Below are 7093 nucleotides of genomic sequence, written 5' to 3'. Positions count from 1 at the left end.
TGTTTGCAACTCCAGAGACCTCACTGCAATCCAAAGCAGCCCATTCTACTGAACGGCAGCTCTAACCAAGGAAGCATTGCTCTCCCGTGCCGGGAAGTCCTTCTTGTTGTCTAACCTTATAGTCTCCTGCTGCACTCGATGTTTGCTTGCTCTCCAGCTGGCCTCTTGTTGGGGTGGGCAGGAGGAGCTCTTCAAGGAAACCTGGTTCAGGAATCCAGGTCATCTCAGAGACACTACAACATAAAACAACATTACTTTCTGCCACTGCCCTCAGCCCCAGTGGGGAGACAATCCTCTTGCTGAAGGGACTTTCCTGAAATGAGCCACCGGCCCCTGCCAATGCATGCCTGTTTGTCCCTATTCAGTAACCGTGGATACAGCCCACGCAGGCCCTGGGCTCTGGGATGTGTCTCTGACATGGGAGGACACAGCCTGGAAAGACAGCAGGAGCCATTGAGGGAGGTCCAGACGAGCTAAAGGGATGGACAAGGGTCCCCTGCAGTGCACGGGAGGGAGCGGTGGGCACCATGCAGGGCCTGGTTGACCCTCTAGCCCGGGGCAAGTGCCGCAGCCCTGGGTGCCCAGGAACCCTAGAAGGGAACCCAAGAAGCCCTGGGCAGACCCCTTATCCGCTGCCCCTACCCCATCCCCACCCTTGAGGCTGGTTCTCTGGGACAGGGATTGCCCCTTGGTTTCTGGGACCCTAACCTCTCAGTCCATCTTTAATCCCCTGCCTCCCCAGTACAACAGGATCTCCCCTCCCTAGGTGGGAGAAGCCCCTCTCCATGCCACAGGAAAAGCAGAGACCTTACAGCTCAAGAGATCTGGGTTCGACCAGATCAGCCACTGATTAGTCAGTGACCTCAGCACGTGACTTCCTTCTCTGGGCCTCAGTCTCCTCACCTGTAAAACCATGAGGCATTAGTGAGCCGAGGCAACAGTGCCAGCCCTCTTTATCCAGCTTCTCAGTGATCCCCCAGAGACCCAGGCAATCCCAGTGGGGGGTTGGGGGGAGCACGGCAAGTCAACCACAGCCCTCTGGTTCTCTGGATGCACAGACACAAACTCCCACATGTTCACAGAGCGGGGAGGTCACCGGGCGCAGGTCCAGGCTCCTCTGCAGCCGGGCCCCCAGCACTGTCCTGCAGCTGCCACGCTCCACCTTGTGGCCAGACCTGGAAATGTCCTGCGAGGTCCGGAGGGTGTGGAGTGTGGGGGGTCCCTGGACAGCACCGGGTGCGGGAGTCCCATGTGACAGGGAGGAAGCCAGGGAGTCGCTGGGCAGCAGGCAGGATGGAGTTCAGACAGGGGCACACCTCCAGATCTGGCGCAGTAGGAGTGGGCCAGCCCCTCTGAGACAGTCCCCCAGGTGCATCCACTTCCACCGTCCTCCCCACCTGGGAAGGGAATCAATATAACCTCAGTTTACCCCCTCCCCCCACCAGCAGCACTGTAAGGTCAGCATTGGCCCCATTCTATGGATGAGGAAACCGAGGCACAGAGAGGTGAGGTCAGCCCAGCACCAGTGCCTGGCAGGATTCGAGTTGGGTCTGCCCGACTCCAACCTTTCCACTGGTGACCCTGTGACTGCAGGTTACTAATTGCCCCTCCGCTAGCCTGGCTATGACTTGCTGCCACCTCCCTGGCTGAGGGGACGCTATCCTGGGCCGGGATACCCGCCGACTCTCAAGCTGATGGGCAGATGCGACAGCAAAGCTCGGTGGTTGGGAGCCCCAACTTTGGCATCAGGCAGACCTGCGTTTGAATCCAGTTCCTGCTCTCTGCCCTTAAGTGAGTTTTTGTTGGTCTGTTTCTTTTCCGAGTCTCAGTTCTCCCATCTGTAAATGGGATCATCACAGCATCTGCCTGAGAACATTGCAAGGGCTGGGCAGCTGCTGCCAGAGGATAGTGCTAGCAGAGGATAGCTGCTGCTCGCGGGAGGATAGTGACCCTCCCCACCAAGGAGCCCACCAGAAGGAACCCCTTCAGACCCTTCCAGGTGACTCCTGCTCTGGATTCATCCCTCAGGGTCCCGCATCTCCCTTCTCAGGGTCTCACTGGTTGTTCTGTTTGTCCCTACTCCCCACCCAGAGCCACCCTTGCCTTGCTGGCACCTGTGGGCTGTGTCACGCTGGCTCCCTTCCATCTGCTTTCTAGAAAGGTGGGCCAGTGGGAGGCACAGGCCAGAGATGCCAGGGAGAGAGGAGAGGCAGTATTAGGCACTGCCTGTATTAGGCACTGGGGTGAGAGTGACTGCAGCTCCAGCTGAGGTCCCTTCAGCTCTCACGGCCCAGGTGCCCCCTGCTCCCTCTGTGGCCACCATCAGCCCTGACCTCACTGGGTCTCTCTCAGGCCTTCTCCATTGTCACCCATGCCCTCCCTTCTTGGAACTCTGTCCCTGTGGCCTCCCCAACCCCTGCTACCCTGGTCTCTCTACCTCGTTAACTGTTCCTCACTCCTCCTGCCAGAATGTTGGGACCCGCCCGGGTCTGTCCCCAGCCCCCTGGCCCCCTCACTCCACATTCCTCCCTGGGCAAGAGTGTCCATGCCCCAGCTTCAGTGACCAGACTTCCACTCCCTCCCAGCCCAGCTCTCACGGGCTCTCCACCAGTGGTGCTTAACCTTGTCTCAACATATGTATGCTTGTAACTTCCAAAAGAAAAACCATCCCAGTGCCCTAACTGAAATATCAGAGGCAGGCACTATAGGCCAGTGGTGAGGTGCACAGATGCTGATTCAAATCCTGGCTTCTCCACTTTCCAGCAGCACTGCAAAGTCAGCATTGACCCCATTCTATGGATAAGGAAATTGAGGCACACAGAGGTGAGGTTGGCCCAGCACCAGTGCCTGGCAGGATTCGAGTTGGGTCTGACTGACTCCAGCCTTGGGTAAGTCACCTCTCTGTGCCTCAGTTAGCTCACTCGTAAAAAAGAGACAGCAACTACACCTTACTGCATAGACTTGTCTTGAGGATTAAATGATAATTACACATCAAGCATTTAGAAAAGTGTCTGGCAGTGTCAAGAGTTAAATGAATGTTGATTAAATTAATACATAAAGGGCCAGGTGCAGTGTCTCATGCCTGTAATCCCAGCACTTTGGAAGCCGAGGTGGGTGGATCACCTGAGGTCAGGAGTTCGAGACCAGCCTGGCCAACATGGCAAAACCCTGTCTCTACTAAAAATACAAAAATTGTCCGGGCATGGTGGCACATGCCTGTAATCCCAGCTATTCAGGGGGTTGAGGCAGGAGAATCGCTTGAACCCAAGAGGCGGAGGTTGCAGTGAGCTGAGATCATACCACTGCACTCCAGCCTGGGAGACAGAGTGAGACTCCATCTCAAAAAAAAAAAAAAAAAAAAAAAAAAAAAAAAAAAAAAAAAAAGCACATAATGAAGGTAATTTAAAGTGAACCATCATTTCAAATTGTAAATACTCCTGTTGAGTACGCTATGCTAGCAGACACAATAAAACAATGAGAAGTGTGCACCTACACAGAACTCCACTGAATGTGACAGCCACAGATGCAGACCAATGTGGAGAAGGTCCTGTTGGCCGCTCACATCCTACGAGAACATCTGCCATGAAGTATGTAGTTTTTCAAACTGGTGGCAAATCTGGGTAAGGCTCCAAACAAGATAAGGTGCAACCATCCTACAACGTGCATGGAAGGCGTAGTTCTGGCAAATCCAGTCTTTGCTAAAAACCGAGCAAAGATGCTCTCCATTTCTAGGCAAGCCAGACACGTGCTCTAATCTTGGACTATTACAGACAGGTGTTTGCCCTCTGCACGTGTGCCTGGCAGGAAATGCAAGAGTCAAATGGCACGTGGGCCAACCCTTCATGATGGGGACTATCCCTAACATCACAGGGCGTTTGGCATCCCAGGCCCCATCCACTAACTTCCAGTAGTGACCCCAGTCATCGTCACTGAAAGCACCCCCACAAATGCCCAAAGCAATGCCCAGGAGGCCCCTGGGTTCCACACCAACTGCCAGAGGGATTTTTTTCAAACCTCAAATGGTGTCTCTTGCCTGGTGACCCCCAGTTGCACGAAGGCCAAGTCTAAATTCCTGAGGCTCACGCCCAGAGCCCTTCGTAACTCAGTCCCTGGCACAAACACAGATTGGTATCCTCAGCCCTCAGCTCCTATGCCCACCTCTTTACCGTTCAGCAGCTCTCCCTCTGCCCCTACTAAAACACACACACACACACACACACCCCTGGGCCAGTGGCCAAGTTTTGCCGACAAGTCTTTGATGCCAGGGTCTGCTCCCTGGAATGCCCGCCCCGCCCCCACCTGACTGAATGCCTCTTGACACCGCCCTGATCCTTTCCAACTCCAGCTCTGGCATCATCTCCTCAGAGAAGACTTCTCTGCTCCTCACCCCACCCCCAGGCTTGGTCGGGGACTCTTCTAGGCTCCCACAGACCCCTGGGCTTCCCTTAAGGCCCCCAGCACTGATCCTGCCCTGTTCTAGTCACCAGTGTAGACATCTGCACCCATCCTAAGGCAGGCATGTGGTAGGTGATGAATACACAGATGAGAATCGCTCAGTCCTCACCATTGGGGAGTTCATGTCTAGAGGAACAGACTCAAGGGCAAGACAGAGAGGGGCTGGATCCGAACCCAGTGAGACCCCCAAGGGCAGGGCAGCTGCAAAAGAGCAACTGCCCAGGGGAGGTACCACTGTGGAGTGAGAATGGGAGTTTCCAAGTGGAGAAGAGGCAGAAGGCGTACCTGGCTGAAAACCAAGCACGAGCCAAGGTCAGGTGTGAGAAGGCATTGTACCTTCAGGAACTGCGGACAGGTCATTATTACCCAGGGTCGGGATGCAAAAGGCAATGATTAGAAATGAGGCTGGTGGGCTGGCAGAGGACAGATGGCACAGTCCTTGTAAGGTGCTAAGGATTTGGATTTGTGTCGTGGGGCCCTGGTGAGCCATAGAAGAGGTGAAAGAAGGGGAATGACGTGGCCATGTTTGCATGTGGCAGAGTTCCCTCTGGGAAGAGTGTGAAAGCTGCACTGAAGGAGTGCATGCATGGAAATCACCCAGGGAAAGGCCACGAAGCCTGAATCAGGATGGGGTTGGGTGGAGTGGCAGAGAGCAGGAGTGGGTATTTGGGCATCAGGAATAGAATCTGGTGTCCGCTGGGGTTGAAAAAAGGGAAACAGCCCTAGTATACCCCCGGGATCTCAGCTTGGTGAACCCCCAGGAGTGAGGGTAGAGACGGGCTGGCAAGACAGCTTGGGGAGGGTGGCCAGGATAAACCCAGTCCTCCACTGGATGAAAGCTAGGCTGCGGGCCCCTCTTCAGACACTAGAGGGAGCTCCAGGATAGGCCCAGGCTCCCCTCACCAACCAGCTTAGCTTCCACTAGCTCCGGGAGGGGATAGAACCCAGCTCACCATTCAGATGTAGGTCCTGGGGGTCCTATCGCAGCCCGGCCCACTGGCCTCACTGTCTCTGGGCCACCTCCTCCTTCAGCCACCGAAATGGCAGTGGAGAGGAGTCTTTCTGAGGTGGGAGCAGTCGGGGGCAGACTTTAGGAACTGCAGACAAGAAGTACAGATGGCCTGTGCCCTTCTAACCCTGTTCCCCCCACCTGCCCCTGCGGGAGAAGGGGAGTGGCTCACCCAAGGTCACATGGCAGAGCACCCCAGGTGGGATGCAATGGACTCGGAAAGAGCTCAAGCAGCCCTTCCAAACCCCTTCCTGAGCCTTCCTACAAAAAAACGAGGTAAGGGGGAATTCCCGTGAGCCACCCCCCACGTAATCCTGGGACACCTTTCCCCCGCAGGAATGTTCTGGGGTTGGGATTAACAGCAGCTTCGTGGGTGGAGCCAGAGCATGAATGGCTGCCACATTTTTAAAATGTATTTTTCTTTTCTTTAGAAACAGGGTCTCTGCTGCCACCCAAGCTGGACTGCAGTGGCACGATCTTGCCTCACTGCAGGTTCAACCTCCCAGGCTCAAGAGATCCTCCTGCCTCAGCCTCCCAGATAGGTGGGAACTACAGGTATGTGCCACCATGCCCAGCTAATTTTTAAATTTTTTTTTTTTTAGAGATGGGGTCTTGCTATATTGTCCAGGCCAGTCTCAAACCTCTGGATTCAAGTGATCCTCACACTTTGGCCTCCCAAAGTGTTGGAATTACAGGAATGAGCTGCCACGCTCAGACTGGCTGCCATATTTCAATGGTGTTCTGTACTTTCTGGAGAGGCACCTATTTTGCTGTGAGGCTGAGGTCCAAGGGAACAGGACCTTCTGGGGTCACTCAGAGAATTGTGTCTGCAGAGCTAAGGCTCAAACTAAGCCCTCTCACTCCTAGCCCAGAACTCTCCCCAGCAACGAGTTCATGGAAGGGGTTAAACTCACTCTGTGGCTGGAGTCAAAGCTAAATGTCTCAGGTCAGGACTCAGTCTGGGGCTGAAGTCAGGGCTTAGCCTGAGTCCAGGATCAGGGCTCAGTCAGCCCAGGGTCAGAGCTCAGGACAGTTTGAAGCTGGAGGCAGTCGCCTCACCCTGGGTTCGGGTCTTCCAGCCACTGGAGCTAAAAGTGGACAGGACGTCATCCATTCATTCATTTGTTGGCTCACCAAGTGCTTATGAAATACCTCCTGTGTGCTGGGCAACATGGTGGGTGTTGAGATTACTAGGGAGAACCAGATTCCCCATCCTTGGGGAGCTCACCGTCAGACCTGATCCTCCTCAGAGCATCCAGAGGGGGAAGGATGGAGAGGAGTTAGCTAGAGGAAATGAGGGGAGAGACAGGAGTGGGGAGAGCAGCATTCCAGGCCAAGGGAGCATCCCTGGGCAAAGGTGTGGAGGCAGGGGAGGCTGGCAGGGACACGGATGGAAGGGGACAGAGGGCGGCGTGGCTGCGGTGCAGCGAGCAGGGAGGCAGCTGGAGAGGAGGGGGCTACTGGGAGTCCACGGCCACCAGAGAGCAGGGAAACCTCGGAAGAACCCCCACAGGGCGGTGTGGGGGCAGCTTGGCATTTGGGAAGGATCACCCCAGCTGCAGAGCAGGGAGTGGCAGGATGACAATTTTAGGGAAAGTGACTGGCATCTCTACTTGTCTAAATGGCACA

This window comes from Macaca nemestrina, chromosome 14 (assembly GCF_043159975.1).
Source record: "Macaca nemestrina isolate mMacNem1 chromosome 14, mMacNem.hap1, whole genome shotgun sequence".
NCBI lineage: Eukaryota > Metazoa > Chordata > Mammalia > Primates > Cercopithecidae > Macaca > Macaca nemestrina.
Note: the sequence above shows the minus strand (reverse complement) of the source record.